Below are 18,529 nucleotides of genomic sequence, written 5' to 3' on the forward strand. Positions count from 1 at the left end.
GGGGGAATTGGCGGATGCGGCTCCAGAAGCAGCTAGACCCGCGGCTAAAAACTGCGAGTTTTCTGCAGCAGCCGCGGGTCTCGCTGTTTTGGGGAATTCTCGCCGTCCTGTGATGGCGAGGATTACCCCAGAACGTTGAATAGAGCGAGCGGCCGGCGCGGGGGTTAAACAGCGAGGATCGCTGGTTTTCAGCAATCCTCGCTGTTTAACCCCCTCGCCGGCCGCTCGCTGCGGCATTGAATACTGCACATTGTTGTGAACGGAAACTCCTCTGCTCTGGCCATTGTCCAGGAACCTGTGTACTGTCTCCTCATCACGCCATGTGGGTTTTACCTGACGATGCTCAATGTGTTGAAATCTATAAGAACATGTCTTACTTCCAGAAAAGCAAAATCAATGCAATTTTATGTGATTTGTCATTGTGGTGAAAGAGGTAATAGAAATGTCTTGTAGCATGTTAGGGGATATGCATGTGTGTTGTGTTTGGGTGTATGTGTATATAATCTGTTTGTGTTTATAGTTCAGCATATATTACAGGTCAGATCTAGAAGGATTTGGTCAAAGAGTTTGGTTAGTAATAAACCCACATTTGTTTGGTTCTAACCTATTCTAATCCTTTCCCATTTCAATTAAAATATTTATTTCCTTTTATGTTTTATGTACCAAGGTATAACATACTTAGGCCCTTATTCTGGTTCACTCGCAAAGGCAAATTCCTTCTCAAATGGACAAAACCATGTGCACTGCAGGGGGGGGGGGGGTGTGGGGGTCTGATGTAACTTGTGCAGAGAGAGTTAGATTTGGGTGGGGTTTAATTTCAAGGTGAGATCTACAGTATATTGCAGTGTAAAAAGATAGCAACCAGTATTTTCCCTGCACAGGAACAAAATAACTCGCTCAAATCTAAATATCTCTGCACATGTTACATCTGCCCCACCTGCAGTGCACATGGTTTTTTTCATATGAGAAGGAATTTGCCTTTGCGTGTGAACCAGAATAATTGCCTTAATTCCTACAGGACCTAAAATCACCTAATCTAGGTGTTAGTGCCTAAAATTATATATTTTGACTGTTCGAACATAAAAAGACCTAATACTATAGCTTAAGTTTTACTGTGGAAATGTGTGGGATAAGTGTTCATATGTAATTCTTATATACAGATGTCCTATTACAGCCTTGCTGCATAGCGTACGCAGAGACTGATGGCTCCATGGCTGCAAATAGATTGCAGCCTCATGCCCTCCAAAGATGCGTGCGAATGACAGGAATAAACGCTGTAAGGTAGTAGCAGGACACATCGGCAGCGATATCACGGGGGGGTGCAGGCTGAATCCAGGTGTCACCCGTTGAGGGGTGACCCCGAACTGCTGATCCTGCTCACTGACCATAGCAGGGTGCTGCACTGTAGCATTATGTACAGCACCTGGGTCTTTTCAAAGTGTAGGAGCTGGACTACAGAAAAGGCAGTCTTCTGGGGTACCCCACATCTCCCGGACCCATGACCCGTGATTTGAGGTTTTTAGAGCCTAAAGACTCGGGGCATAGTATGTCACTGCGCTTGTTTCAGTTCTATAATTGGACTTCCATCACACAGAACACAGCATGAATAACTGTAGCATCTTATTTATATTATCCTACTCTTCCAGGGTGGGACTCTGTAGCCATTGCAGGGGTTGGGAAAGGGATTAGATCTTCTGAGCCAGTGTACAGATGGGTTTTAGACTGTAGAGCACAATCATGTTTTTATTCTGCATGTTTCAGCCCCTGCATATGCTAAGAAGAGGGAGCACGTGCTTCCAAACGGGTCCCAGTGATTGTATAATAAGCCCCTGCTAATCTTCACTCACTTGTCCCAAATAGCAATTGCAGCTTGTTGGCTTCCTAAAATGATGGCCATTGTTTTATTGACAAAAGTATATATTCTATTGCAGATAAAATAGGTGTGTACTATTCGGTTCTCCGGTTTCTTTTGTTAAAAACCATGTACTATGGATTGCCTATGATTTACCACCTGAACAAAAGTTGGCCTATTAAATCTGTAATTTGTTGTATTATAGGAAAATATGATTTTCTTGCGACATACCGGCGGGTGCAGATACGGATGGCACAGGTGCTGTAATTGTTAGCATTACTGCCTGACAGCACTGGGGGCATGGGTTATAATCCCACCATGGCAGTAACTGTGTGGAGTTTGTATATTCTCCTCGTGCTTGCTTGTGTCTCCCAAATCCAAAAATGTGTGTGCATGTCTATAGGGTAGACTCGATGGGCCAAATTGCTCTTATCTGCTGTCAAATGTTATATCTACAACGGAGTTCATAGAGTCTAGTTGAGCCCAGTAGGAAAGCTCCTCCACCAGGCCCAATGCGGTTTCTGTTTGTGCCATATCTGTGCAATAGAAGGTTTTTATAAACCTAACAAAGGTGCTCTGCTGCAAACCTGTCAGAGGGGCTACATCCCCCAATGTAACAAAGAATGTGCTTAAAATAAATTCAACCAAAGAACATGCTTTCACAAAGGAACAGATCTACTTCATGATGGGCTTTTGCTGACCAAGATTATTCAGAGATAATAAAGAGGTAGAGAAGATTACATTTTTTTTATGGACATTGCTAGATAGGTTGGGCAGCAAAAATCACTTGCATTTAAAATCAAGCTTGAGCAGTTAAGGTCAGTTCTCTTGGTTATTGGCCTTCAGTTGCACCTAGAAAAAAATATCCCTAGAATATATACTTTTTACACAAAAAAATAACTTCATGCACACAAGTAATAAAGACAGATATTTTACATTTCATGGGAATGTGTTAGGAGGTTGTTCCTTTTTTACGCTTTGACACAGTGGGCCTTATTCTAGTTCACTCTTTCTGACAAAATCCTTCTTAGATGGACAAAACCATGTTCACTGCAGGTGGGGCAGATGTTACTTGTGCAGAGAGAATTAGATTTGGGTTTGGTTTTACTTCAAAGTGAGATCTATATTGCAGTGTAAAAATAAAGCAGTCAGTATTTACCCTGCACAGAAACAAAATAACTCACCCAAATCTAACTCTCTCTGCACATTTTACATCTGCCCCCCTGCAGTGCACATGGTTTTGTCCATCAAAGAAGGATTTTGTCAGAAAGAGTGAACTAGAATAAGGCCCAGTGTGAGGTGAATATAATAGGGTTTAAAAATCAAAAAGTGAGCGACTTTGTGACAGTTCTCTGTATTTTTGTAAAGTGGCAATCATTTACAATAAAAAATGGGTTGATTGTTGCTATGTAACTTTATTGCCACTTTTAAAAAAAACAGGAGAACTCTTTCTGATTCTCACACAAAGGGGGTATATCTCGCTTTTCTTTCCTGACCCTTTGATAACTTGAATTGGGACTCCTAAACCACTCCAAGTTAACAACATGTGACCATAGATTTTACCAAACGCTGTAATGCAACTAATTTTGTATTAACTGATTTTAATGGCATTTTGCTTGTATTATGATTATTGACTATTCTACTCCTAGTTATTCATCATATTCTGGTCGGAAAATTGCCTTAATTATTTTTAATCTGATTGTTATTATGAACAGCTTGTCAACAAAAATGTATACAATAAATGTTTTTGTGAAGTAACCGATTACAAAGCAGTAGCGTCATTTTAGATATGTCACGTCTGTGAAACAGACTACTGGCAGTGGGGTAGTCTGTGATGTGGGGTAGTTGATGTTTTTTGGTCACAGTCTCTATATGGTATACAAGACAACTATTTCTGTGGCGGGTATTGTTAGGCACCTGGGACCTGATTTATAGTTGTATTGTAAAGGCACAGACACTTTGTCTTTGTAATGTTCTAAAATATACAAAAATTATAGGAGGCATCTTGTGTTAAAAGACGCAGCATCGGGGACACTACGTCAGCCATGTCCAAACTATGCCCCTCCAGCTGTTGTGAAACTACAAGTCCGATCTTTTTCCTTTGCCACAATTTTGCTATTAGGGAATGCTAAAACTATTGCAAGGCATGCTGGGATGTGTAGTTTCACAACAGCGGGAGGGCCACGTGAACATGCGACGTCCATCGGAAATCTGAGTAATCCTCATGCTACTCAGGATGCCTAGGAAATACACACTTTTGAGGACAGTGAAACTGCATTCAAGGACGTTGCCACTGGCTAAGGTACACCTAGAATATATGGCTGGCATTCTCCCCCATTTCATGAAACCTCCACATCGCAGCCTCCAAACACCGGTAGGATGTCAATTATGCGGCAGCATTTGAGCACTGTGTCTGACGTCACAGGACCAGATGTGCACTGTATACAGTGTGGCTCTTGTGCATGCTCAGATATAAAAAAAATTGGAGATTTACAAGAAGCTCATTACTATTTAATGTGTATCAGAAAATCTTCCCCAAACACAGCTTTTTTTAAAGGCTGGGGGGGGGGGAATCAATCTTTCCCCTTTTTCCGAAAATAAGGGATATTGGCTATTCAATCCCGACCATTTTTGCCAGGAAAGCGGCCGGGATTTGCATTTGCCTGTCTGGCTCTTTGAAACGGCAGCTAAAATCTCGTATTAGCGGTCATTTCTGCGGAGAAACACATGGATTCCTAGGTCCACGTCTTTTCCAATCTCGGACTGTTTTTCACAAATTAAAAGAAAAAAGAAAATGTATCATGTATGTGAATTCTGTCAATTCTCCGTGAAAACAGCGGCTATATTGCCCTTTGCCACGGGTCGGATATTTGAATACACACCCCCCAATCATAAAATATGTTCCTGTTACTTCACTGGTGTCTTTATATATTGCTGCCCAGCTGAATGACAATATGAGCTAGAACAGAGACTTCTGAGGTATGACGTTTAGAGAAAGGTTTGTCAGTCGCACAGAGGTAGATTTATTGTAACAAACGGGTGGACCCTCATAGCATAATTGATTAATTGAATATATGTAAATGTGAGGGTGTGCTACCAGAGGCACAGACAGGATATTTTAAGGAGGACAGAAAAGAGTGCCTTTTCTTGGTGCACCTAGAGAAATAATACTTAGTAAAACATCACTTTTATTGAGTTCATTTAAAATAGTTGCGAAGATATAAAAAGGACTGGACAACACGTAAGACAACAAATAGTGATTTTTAAAAAGGATAAGAATCCTCACCTAGCGGGACCCCACTACCCGTTATCACCGTTATTATTTATAATAGATATAGTGTGGCACGGAAGACTTGTTTATATTACCAAAGTCATGTAATGTGGATAAGTCAGGTTTGTAACTTTATCATATACAATGTATCACAATAGTCCTGAGGCTCACTTAGTGCAGCCACCAGCACGCGCTTGAACACGGATGTGATGCCGTTTCAGCGCTGCTGTTAGGCTTGCTGGAGCCAGTAGTTCCACAACCTGCGTTCCAACCGCAGAGCTGAGTCTGAGGTGTGCCTGTGTGCACTCCCTCGCTCATGTGGATCTAGAACAGGCAGGGACACACACGGCTCTGGCGCCAGAGACCGTGTCAGTGTACTGATTGGGGACCGTGTCCAACGGAAACCCCAATGTAGCCAACAACAAATATATATACAGTTTGTAAGTGGGGAGGGGAAAGTGGGGTATTAGACACACTAGGTGTGTAGTTAGTCGAGCGTACGCTTTCGCAAAAAAGCTTCCTGAGGAGGGTCCTGAGGAAGCTTTTTTGCGAAAGCTACACACCTAGTGTGTCTAATACCCCACTTTCCCCTCCCCACTTACAAACTGTATATATATTTGTTGTTGGCTACATTGGGGTTTCCGTTGGACACGGTCCCCAATCAGTACACTGACACGGTCTCTGGCGCCAGAGCCGTGTGTGTCCCTGCCTGTTCTAGATCCACATGAGCGAGGGAGTGCACACAGGCACACCTCAGACTCAGCTCTGCGGTTGGAACGCAGGTTGTGGAACTACTGGCTCCAGCAAGCCTAACAGCAGCGCTGAAACGGCATCACATCCGTGTTCAAGCGCGTGCTGGTGGCTGCACTAAGTGAGCCTCAGGACTATTGTGATACATTGTATATGATAAAGTTACAAACCTGACTTATCCACATTACATGACTTTGGTAATATAAACAAGTCTTCCGTGCCACACTATATCTATTATAAATAATAACGGTGATAACGGGTAGTGGGGTCCCGCTAGGTGAGGATTCTTATCCTTTTTAAAAATCACTATTTGTTGTCTTACGTGTTGTCCAGTCCTTTTTATATCTTCGCAACTATTTTAAATGAACTCAATAAAAGTGATGTTTTACTAAGTATTATTTCTCTAGGTGCACCAAGAAAAGGCACTCTTTTCTGTCCTCCTTAAAAAAGACTTCTGAGGTATGTTTATGCCATTATGTCATGTATCTTTTATTATAATATTACACTCTGTCATAAAACACTTTGTACATGTGAAGGAATACTCCAAAAATATAATTTCTATTACATTGTGGCTGATGTATGGTTTGTATTTTACCAACACTCCATCAGGTCTAGTGTCATAGGTCTTGCAGGTGGACCAGGAGGAGGTAGAAGCTTTGTTCAAAAGGGTCAGACTTAGGAAGGCTGCGGGCCCTGATGGAGTGTCGCCATCTATCCTTAAGACCTGTGCAACGCAGCTTGCACCCATCTTCACTTGTGATCTTTAACACCTCACTGGAAATGCTGTTATTATTCCGGTTCCCAAGAAGTTGGCTGTGAAGGATCTAAATGACTACAGGCCAGTCTCATTAACATCAGTGGTAATGAAAGCATTTCGAAAGACTGGTACTGAACCATCTGAGGGAAGTGACCAAAACCCATCTCGACCCCCTGCAGTTCGCCTACTGAGTAAACAGAAGCGTTGAGGATGCAGTTATCCTAGGTCTGCATTATATCCTGGAACACCTGACATACCAACTTCTACCATGCTTGAAGCTGCACTGTATCCACACAAAAAAAACCTAGTATACGAGTGTATACCTGGCCAATAAAGTGATTTTGATTCTGACATTGTGTAAAACAAGAATGTTTCAAGTAAAAAAAGACCCACATTTAGACCAAAAATTTAGTTGCTCATTGATTTTAAATGAGCAGATTGAGAGAGGCTCTTTCAGGGGTTGAGAGACTAGATAAAAAAATTGTTGGTCTCCCACAACTTCCAGTAGAGTAGGTAAGTACTTCAGCACATTGTAAACCAACGTTTCTTAGGAAGAACACAAAACAAATCAACAGACCAGGTAGGAGAAAAGAAAAGGTCAAAGCATTGCACTGTAATTTAGCGTGCAAGCTGTAGTATGTCACAGGGACAAAAGATATTTCAACTCTCCATGAGCTTGTACCCAGTGTAAGGACTAGTGGACAAGCATCTAGTATAAGAGTCACAGAAGCGGACGGAGACAAAAGACAAGGAGCACAGGTGGGTGGCATGGGTAGCATAGGTGCCGATTTTATGTTTTTGCTGGTGGGTGCTCAAGCCAAAAATTTAGGGGAGTGGCTTCATGGGGAAGGGGCAGTACGAATGATGTAATGGTTAGCATTACTACCTCACAATGCTGAGGTCATTGGTTCAATTCCCACCATGGCTCTAACTGCGGAGTTTGTATATTCTCCCCGTACTTGCGTGGGTTTCCTCCGGGTACTCCGTTTCCTCCTACAATCAAAAAATATACTGGCTAATTGGCTCCAAACAAAATTAACCCAGAATGTCTGTGTGCGTGTACACGTGGTAGGGAATCTAGATTGTAAGCTCCACTGGGGCAGGGACTGATGTGAATGTTCAACTATTCTATATAAAGTGCTGCGGAATATGTAAGTGCTATATAAGAAACTGTTAATAAATAAATACATAAGGGGCATGGCCAAGAAATAATACCAATTTATATTACGCAGCAGAGTTGTCTCCAATATTCAAATTACGGCAGCAGAGTCCCCCTTTTTTTACACATTATGAGCTTTACTGCCACTGTCAGTCATGGCACAATAGCCTACAACTGTATTTGAGAATAAAACCCCAGAAGTCTGTCTACTTAATTTAATCCCCAGAAGGGCTGTATACATTTATATTTTATGTATGAATCAGTGTTAACACATATTTTACTAAGCATGTTTATGAATTACTATATGGTATATACTGTATTTTAAATAAATAAATAAGAGCTGCTATGTATTTTCAAATGCACGGACTTATATATTTTTTATCACACACACCCATATCACAGCCAGTACACACACACCATTATATTACATTACACATATTCACACTCCTTCCCTCCATATTACTGTCAGCACACACACACCAATGTTTTACATTACTTACAGCCCACCCACCCCCCCCCCCCCACCCCAATATTACAGCCAGTAAACACACACACAGTATAAACAGCCCCCACCCCCGGGACACACAACACTTACTGGCTGGAGTTTCAGGGACCCAGCACAGCAGTGTAATAGGGGGAAGCAGGCAGCTCACCTCAGGCAGAAGAGAGGATCAGCCTGGACTGTTGCATGTGGTTGGCAGAGACAACTTGTAGCAGTAGCAGAGTGCCTGGCTGCTGGCTTGCCTGCTTCTCCTGACTGAATGTTCTGACTTCCTGTCAGCATGCACTGCAGCTCGGCTACCCACACCCGGTACCCGCAACCCCGCGGTGTCTTCCCCACCGCCCCCGGATGTTCCAGGTGCGAATGCGCAGTACATATATTATTATTGTTATTATAATTTTATTTATAAGGTGCCACAAGTGTTTCGCAGCGCCGTACAAAGGAACAGTACAGGGAGACAAAACTTGGCATAACATTGAATAAATAACAAAACTAGAGTACAAATAAAGAGCGCCACAGTTCAATACACATTACAGCTTAAATATATGTAGTGAGGACTCAATCAACATACTATAATAGGCTTGAGGCCAATGATGGAGATGAGTATGTGGACGAAGATGGTCACTGAGTGTTCGAGTATAGGAGAGCTGTAAATGAAATGTTTTAAAGTAAGTGTCCCAGAAATCGGGAGGAATGCAGGGGTTTGGGCCTGGTGGGTGCTTAACATTTTCCGTGGGTGCTCAGGCCCGGGAGCACCCATGGAATCGGCGCCTATGATGGGTAGTGCTGAAGAGGAGAGTAGAATTACACATAAGAGCCTACATGCTAGGGGAAAATGCTAGTCTATAAGCACATTGTCGGGCAGATTTAGGTGCCCATTTATCAACAAGTGATCAAACTCATTGTAAATGATAAAACTTGTTGGATGTGATAAATGGTACTCCAGCCAATCGTCTTCAAAATGCCATATTTAAACACATGACTGGAGCGGAATGCTTTGCAGTTAGGAGCTGATTGACTGGAGCACCTTTATCATACACAACAAGTTTTATCATTCGCAATGAGTTTTAACACATACTGATAAATGAGGTGCGCACCCTAACCCAAGAAATCCTAAATATATATTGTGACCTGTTATTTTGTCAAACATTTGACCATGTCAACCTAAATCCTTGTCAATAATTTTACTGGTGGCCCTTTTGTCAACTTATTGCATGTCAACCATTTGGTGTCTCTCCATGAACTGGGTGTGAACTTGTAGTCTTTTTTTCTTTCTTTGTCTCTCTGTATTTTCCTCTGTTATGGGTTTACAAATATGAAAAATTAAAAGGAGAAAAATATGTGTAAACCTGCTACAGCGTTGAAGATTGTTTATCCAGTCAAGTACATCTACTTCAGGGCGTACCTATCTTACACGTTAATGGTCAAAAGTACACATATAGCAGTATCTTTTGTAAGTGAAATGGGGGGTAGCGTACCCGTACTCATGGTGAATGAAGTTTGAATCCTCATATAAAGGTATCTTTTTCCGCTGCTTTCTATTTCACGTATACAAGTAATGTAGTAACTTGAGTAAAAAAAAATTTATTCTAAATACAATATTCTTTTAAAATATAAATAAAAGAGGAGATAGGTGGTGTCCTGGGTAATTCAAGCATGCAAAGATGGAAGTCAAGGTCCAGATACAGCCAACATCTATACAAGAATGGTACCAACAAAAAATTGTGCAATTCACTCCTTATGCTCACATGTTTTGGGACTTTAAGCCCCTTTTTCAAGGTAAAGGAGTGTAGTGCACTGGCTTGATATTAGGGATCCTCAGGGACTAAGGGGCCCATTGCACCAATGGTAGTTCCACCTCTACACTCAGGCAAGGCATGCACTAGCAGTATTTGCTTTAGATATGTATCACTAGGCCCAACACATGCACTCTCTAATGGTTAGCCAAACCAATGTGGTGGCTGGTCACACCCCCTCTGGAGACTGGTAACATCCATAAACATGGGTCCCTAACAATGTATTCTCCTGGTGGGCGCTTCATACCCCAGTCCAACAGTGGTCAGGAACATAATTTCCTTAGAATATTTTATGGGAAAGTGGAATGTATCTGGAGACAGATGCCACAGGCATGCTGTCTGCTATGTGTTCAACTGTATGGGTGGGATGTACTAAGCATCGTTTACAGGATTCAGTACATCGAGTCAGGAGCAGCACGATGCTGGGAGTGGGTGGAAAATGCCCCCCACGGGTCGCACAGGACAGACGGACTGACGTTATGATGTCTGCTCTGTCATGGTGTCATATGTTGGTCCCGCCCCAATGTCATGACGCCACATGTCGGACACCCCCCTGTTGACCCTTACCCTCTCAGTCCGATACTGCCCTGGCCTTTCACTCAGGTAGGTATTCCACCATCGAGGCCAATGTGACTCTGCCCTGGAAACCCTTAAATCATAAAATCCCAGGTGTTGCTGATTACACCTGGGTTGATTACACCTTCAGTACATCCCCTGCCACTACATCCCCTGCCACTCTGCGCATGTGTAGAGGGACATGGAAGATGCAGGGGGTGTTGGGAGGCTTCCAATTGCATCCCTCTGTGGGTTGAATGTGAAAAGAAGACCATAGGCTTCTATAGGGTAACACCAGCAAAAGTATTTTGCACATACAATTAGGGATGCCAATCCCATGGCATTTTTTCATTCCCGGGATCCCGGGATTGACATCCCTAATATTAAAAAAAGCCTTGTCCCCCCCCCCCCTACACTGGCCTCCCCACCCACCTACTTACATGCAGGGGTGCCTCTAGGAGCGGGGGAGCGGCAACAGCAGAGTCAGAGGGCAGCAGAAGCTGCAGAGAGGACGTTGTGGCCAGGACCAGAGGTGCGGTCTGGAGTGGAAATGGTCTTTGCGGCCTGCGCAGTGTTACGGTCAGAGGTCCGGAATGTATATCGTGGCAGAGCCAGCCTTCCCCCACTTGAAAATAATGTGGAGGATCCACACAAGGTTTTGGTAGCAGTAGCAGAATCCCAGGTGTAATCAGCAACACCTGGAATTTTATGATTTAAGGGTTTCCAGGGCAGAGTCACATTGGCCTCGATGGTGGAATACCTACCTGAGTGAAAGGCCAGGGCAGTATCGGACTGAGAGGGTAAGGGTCAACGGGGGTGTCCGACATGTGACGTCATGACATTGGAGCGGGACCATCATATGACACCATGAAAGAGCAGACATCATAACGTCAGTCCGTCTGTCCTGTGCAACCCGTGGGGGGCATTTTCCACCCACTCCCAGCATCGTGCTGCTCCTGACTCGATCACGCTAACTCTGCCTCCTCCCTGGCTCCTTCACTCTGGCTTTGCTGCAGTTCCCCCCTTTCAGTCTCCCGGCCAGGTGCCTGGGGCTGCTCCCGGCTCAGCATCTGGGCTCCACTTGCCCAGCAGGGACCAGGCGACCAAGTCTCATTCAGACCCCATCCACCTCAAAAGTGGGCGGGATCAAAAAATTACTGGGGCCTACCGGGGAATCCCCCGGTCCCCCACTGGGCCAGGGGGTGTTAACATGGGGAATATTGGAGCCTTTTAAGAGTCTGCTATGCTGAGAGTCTGTATGCTACTGCCTGTAATACTGACTGCATGTGGATTGAACCTGCTATGATTAACCTGCAATTGTATGTTAAATAGCCAGCAAAGCAGGCGGGTGTCGGTTTGGTCTATTTGATAAGCCTGGCACATTATATTAAACCACCTAGGTTTGCCCTTAAAGGGGAAGCGCATGGCAATAAGGAGGAACTACTGAGAAAATTTACTGAAAAGACAGCAGCACCTGGCTGAAAGACAGCAAGCTCAGATGCAGATATTTCATGAGAAATTAAAGGGCTATTAGAAAAGTGACCCAAAGCAGGAGAGACCACTGAAGCTCACCCCGGCTGATGGTGTAGAGGCATTCCTTTGCACTTTAGAGTGCACAGCCATGTGGTTGTGATGGCCTGCAGAGGAATGGTCTGACAGGCTGGCTCCCTGCTTAACAGGGGAGCCACAGCAAGTGTAAGTGGATATGACTGTGGCTGGGGCACCCTCCTATCCTAGCCCACAAAAGGCTATACTGGACAGGAATGGAGTGATGGGGCCCAGCAAAGCACAAGAGTTTCATGACTGGAGGCTGGAGCGCTCTGAGCCTCCCAGGGTTCCACTGGCCAAACTAGCCCAACTGGCAAGGGCATGGTTGAAGCCGGATATAAAAAATGCTCAGTGGAATGTGGAGAAAGCTTTGGACCAGACTATGCGGGTGTTAGACCGCTCTGTGCAGCAGTGGCCCTTCAGGCTGACCCCCAGACATTTGAGGAGTGGGCAGTGGTGATTGAGCGACACCTGACGCTGGGAAAGCTGAATAAAGCCAGGTCCGGATATGTGCCAATACACTGAACTTGGGTCCCAGTGGTTAAACCAATGGCTCCAAGTCACTTGGTGTGTATCAGTGTGGCGAGCCCGGTCATGTGCAGCGGAACTTCCCAAAACAAGGAGAGTCAATGGATTGCAGTGCAGGGAAAATGGCTTGGCTGTTGGTCCACATAGCGGTTGCAGGTGTATCCCAAGCAGAGTCCTCCCTGTTCCGGGTGCTGGTACAATTGGAAGGAAGAGACATCTGGGCACTGGTGGTTCCTCCAGGAGCTGACAAGGTCCTACCTCCTGTCAGGATGTTGTGCATCCATGGTGATGTGGAAGAGTGCTCACGTGCCTACTTAACTCTGATCATTCAAGGCCGGTCATTACAGGTGGTAGCGGCAGTGACCTCCAGACCACCTTATCCGTTGACTCTGGGCTGTGTCCATTGCTGCAGGAGCTGGTTTCGTGGCATGACACCAACAAACTGACAGCAACTGAAGCACAGGGGCCAGAGACCAGAGATTACCAAAGTTTGGCATCTGGGAGAGATGCTGCCAGTCTTGAACTACCCCAAGAGACTCGGCTGCTCACTCCTGACATCCAAGCCGGCCGGTGGTGTAAATACAAGTTGGGCTGCGGTCACTTAAGGACATGCAAAGTCCGCCAGGTCCGGAAATGGAGGCACAAAGGGGTTCACCTCCCCAAAAAAATAGGTGGCTAGGCTGGCTGATTTAACCCCTTACTTGAAGCATTTCTCATCTAAATAGGGTTCTGTGGTGTCCTCAGCCGAGTAGATGATGACATTAGCATCAATTTTCGGGATCTCTTCACACAAACCAGCATACACCCAGCAGTGGAGAGGAGACTGCAGCTCCGTCTCCCGTGGGTTAAGGTGTTTCTCAAGCCGGCAAACAAACTCTGCTGTCAGTCCAGTGGCGCTGTCCTTAATTGCCCTCATCTGCAATAGAGCCCATCTACTCAAGGGCCAGGAGGTGCAGGGGGACATTGAAATTATTTGGAACACCGTCCTAAATATTTGCAGCACCGCATATCTAAGGAAGATCAGGACTGCTCCTCCCTAAAGTAAGATACGGATGGTAACTGCAGATAATCGCTATTTGAAATACTGGTACTTATGTATTATCTGGGCTGCCGATTTTTTTGATTGTATGCCTTAACTTAAGGCATACAATCAGATGCGATGCGATGCGATATCGCATCGCATCGCATCGCATACGACCATATCGCATGCGATGCGATGACCCGATTTTTCCATAGGATTCAATGTTAAAATGGACTGTGTCCATTTTAACATGGAATTCAATGGGAAAAAGGGGTCCTTTTCATACCCATACTATCCAAGTGGGCATGGAGCTGGATATAAACCTGTAGCGAGCCACCGAGCCCGAAGCGTGGCGAGCGGACGGTATTCTGTGTCGCCTCGCGGGGCACGCTACGCTCGCCACGCTTCGGGCACGGTGGCTCGCTACGTTTGCCACAGGTTTATATCCAACTCCATGCCCACTTGGATAGTAGGGGTATGAAAAGGACCCCTTTTCCCATTGAATTCCATGTTAAAATGGACTCAGTCCATTTTAACATTGAATCCTATGGAAAAATCGGGTGCATCGCATCGCATCGCATGCGATATGGTCGGATGCGATGGACCCGATTTCAAAATCGGCAGCCCAGTTAGTACATAAGTACCGAAATACTTTCACCCAAAAGAACATTAATTGCCTAAATTAGGCTATATATATAGGAATACGGCTATGCTGATTTTTTCCAATAAAATTATATACTGTTTTATGTGAGAACTATTAATTGTTCATTTTTTATTGGTATTTGTATATAATAAATTTATACTTTTCATTAAAATTGGTCTTGCTCTCTCTTCCCAAGAAAAAGATTTATACACAATAGCAGAGCCCTTATGAGATCATAGAGGCGGTGGGTCCAGTCAATTACAGGGTCTGACAGGAGGGTAGAAGGAGGGAGGTACAAAGTGACCATGTACACCTGTTGAAACTCTGGGCCTTATTCTAGTTCACTTTTAGAGGCAAATTCCTTCTTAGCTGGACAAAACCATGTGCACTGCAGGTGGGGCAGATGTAACATGTGCAGAGAGAATTAGATTTGGGTGGGGTTTTTCTTCAAAGTGAGAACTATATTGAAGTGTAAAAATAAAGCAGTCAGTATTTACACCTGCCCCCCTGCAGTGCACATGGTTTTGTCCATCTAAGAAGGAATTTGCCTCTAAGAGAGAACTAGAATAAGGCCCCCTGAAAGGAAACTGCCAGTCAGCCTTTTTTGGTAGCTAAAAAGGTTCCAGAATGCCAGGTGCCCATCAGGGCCGGCTCTACCATTAGGCAGCTGCCTAGGGCACCGAGATCTTGGGGGGCGCCACCAAGTCTGCCTATCAAATAATCATTGCTGTATATGAGGACTGTGCAACTGCTAAGACCTCCGACCATTCTTTTCCTTGAGGCATATTTCCCTACTTTACTGTCCCCTCCTCCTTGTACTCTGTTGTGGGTGTCAAAGGGAGGCCTCCAGGGAAAGCAGGGGACTTGGGGGGGGGGGCAGTAGGTTAAAGTTTTGCCTAGGGTACTGAGAAGCCTTACACCGGCCCTGGTGCCCATTGAAGTCACTCTTACTCCTGAACAGAAAGGGGAAATGGTGAGCTTGGTGAAGCGCTATCAAGACATGTTTTCTGCTATCCCGGGTAAGACACAGATCATCCAACACGATGATGTGACTCCACCCAGGGTGGTCATTAAACAAAGGCCGTACCCCATACCCAAAGCAAAGCGAGCAGCAGTAAAGCAAGAGGTGGAAGAGATGTTATGCTTAGGGGTTATAGAGGAATCCACCAGTGAGTGAAATAATCATATTGGGGGTTATTCTGGTTGGATTGGTTCTGTCTGCGTTCGGACAGTACGCTGATTTTTCTTCTGCTTATGCGTACTGTTCGCTATGCGCATGTGCGGCGACAGCGCTCCGGTCAAAGTGGGCGTTTTTAGGGGAAAGGCCAGAAAAGAGGGCAAAACTGGACGTATACCTGGGCGTACACGGGGGTGTGTTCTCAAACAGCATGGAGGGGCATCCGCCTCGCTCGTAGAGTGCTCGGGACGTTTTTGGCCAAAAACAGTCGGACGGCAAAGAGTGATCCATTCCACTCTTATGGACCCTACACACATAGCGATGTGTGTAGGGCGACCTAACTATGCTAGGTCGGGCTGTGCTGCGCCGCTATCGCATAGCACACAGAGCTGACAGCCCACACACAGAGCGAGCTGTCAGCTCTGTGTGCTAAGCGAGCAGACAGCGCCAGTGTTCTCTGGTGGGAGAACCCTGCCGATGCCGAGATTGATGGACACTGTCCATCAATCTCGGCCAGCGATAAAGACGCGCGGGGACGCGCATTGCTGCCGATATGGTCCCCACACACACACCGAGGTGAGGGCATTTTCTAAGCGACTTTGCCAAACTAAGCAAAATCGCTTAGAAAATGCCTTAATATCGGCATGTGTGTAGGCCGTATTAGACCATCCGCAATCGGTCTGCTAATTAACGCCAAACACACCTAAATTACATACACGTCAATGCAATATTAACCAATGCTGCAGCCTATTTAGTGAAATAGCTCATTTGAGTAGCTGCAAGCCTTTCTACACTTGTCACCATTTCAAGGTAGGATTATTTGTATTTTGTTATTATTAGTCCAAATACACATGTTGGAATATGTGGAATTAGGTCTATTTTAACCATCAACACCATCTGCACATTTTCCATGTCTCCACACAGAATCACAGGCAAAATAATAAGCTCCACCTGTGGATCTTTTAAAATGTGTTTGAATAATAAGTGCACCTGCTGGGTGACCTGGAAAACGTGCACTGTTGGGGGTACTTGAGGACCAGGGTTGGGAACCACTGATCTACACCCTTAATGCAAGTGTGCCTGTCATGTTAGGACAACAGGATACACAATTCATAGGAGTCGACATGTGTCAACTCTCTCAATGCAACACAAACATACACTTCACATTATATATTTATGCACCTCTATCACGTCTAACAGCAACAATGTGGTTTTGTGAGACCTTTTTTACTTGCAATGTTGTAAAACTTTGAACTGCTCATGCACACAATCTGGGAAACCATCTTTCAAATTGATACATTGGACACTGATGTTTAAGCAGCCAATCTGTTCCTAACTGTTTTTTTCACACTCTGTATGTAAGATGGCAATTAGGACATGATTGACCCACCTATCTCTGGTGAAGGATTCCTACATCTGCCCACCACTCTGTAACATGGAATTTTGACCCTTATTAGGTGACGGTTTCCCAATATCCATTTTTAAATGCTTGGTGGAAACACACATCTTCACCTCTACCACTCACTATTAACATCCATCACTGCTGTTTGGAAAGGGACGACACATCTGCATTCCACTCTTACAAATGTATCATTAACCCCTTAATTGCCTACCTGACCCTCTCCATGAGCCTGAAAATGTTCTGGTTCTGGACTTACCTGGTAATGTAGGATTGCCATCACCTGCTGTGAGACATCTTTTTCATCAATTAACTAGCTCCCCACAGGTGGTGGCAATAAAACATTACCCGGTAAGTGAAGGAACAGAGCATTTTCTCCCTCATGGAGAGGGTCAGGTAGCCAACCATGATTAACCCATCACTTCATCCACTTCAACAGCATACTCTGATGTGTGTTACACATACACACAAATAAATAATGTATTGATGTTACACACTGCACACAAAATATTTCACATCAAACACGATCATGTAAATTTTGGAAAAATGATTTATTGTTGTTAAGCATCACAGCAAAAATATATATTTTTATTTTTAGCAAGAATAATTTTACAAAAAAATAAATAAAACAACCAGACAGATCAAAATGTGCCATTACATGAAACATGTGAGACCGAACAGGTGCATGCTGAAATCAAAGGCCACACCAGCATCTGATCTGCATCATCCAGGAATTATGCTAGGCCAGATCCACAGCATCAAAACAATCCCCTACATTTCTAGATTGTGAAACTTGGGGGCAGCAGGTTTTTGTCCTCGTCATACCGTGGGCTGAGGAGGCTCAGCTGCTAAGGAAGGGGCTTGTTGTGGCTCCCTTTTGGCAGCATGGGGTGGGGCAGCAGGTGAAATAGCTGACTGGCCTGTAACAAGCGCCCTGGTGGTGCTGGCAAGGTCCGCCAGAATGTCATTCTGGCGGCTGGTTGGCTGTGCAACGTTGTTAACGGCAGCCGCCAGAATGTCATTCTGGCGGCTGGACTGCACTGACATATTAGTCATGGCAGCCACCACCTTTTCCAGCAATGCCACCTGACGCTCATGGCGTTCCCCACTCTTCACCCCTTGCTGCAAGATTGTATTAAGCAGCCTGCTTGCGATGTCCTCCTCAGCCTGTTGGTGAGCCTGCTGTTGTGGTGGGCCTGAAGAGGAAGCTTCTGGTGATGCTGGAGTCTCCACCTCAGCTATGATAAAAAAAAGTACATGGTCACCATCACATCAAAAAACAATGTGGGTGAAATGTAATAATGTGAGAGAATCAGAAAGGGAGAGATTTGGTAAGAAATCTCCAGTTTTTTTAAAGCGGCAATCATTTACACTGTAAAACCAGTTTGATTTTGTGCGGTGTAAATGATTGCCTCTTTAAAACAAAATGGAGATTTCTTACCAAATCTCTCCCTTTCTGATTCTCTCACCCTATTACATTTCACCCTGTATGTTAACATCAACAATGCAGTTTCCACATTTACCTGTTAACTGTGCAGCAAAAACCTCCACCAAGAGCTCACTATCCATAT

Source organism: Crinia signifera, chromosome 3, assembly GCF_055691185.1.
Source record: "Crinia signifera chromosome 3, ASM5569118v1, whole genome shotgun sequence".
Taxonomy (NCBI): Eukaryota; Metazoa; Chordata; class Amphibia; order Anura; family Myobatrachidae; genus Crinia; species Crinia signifera.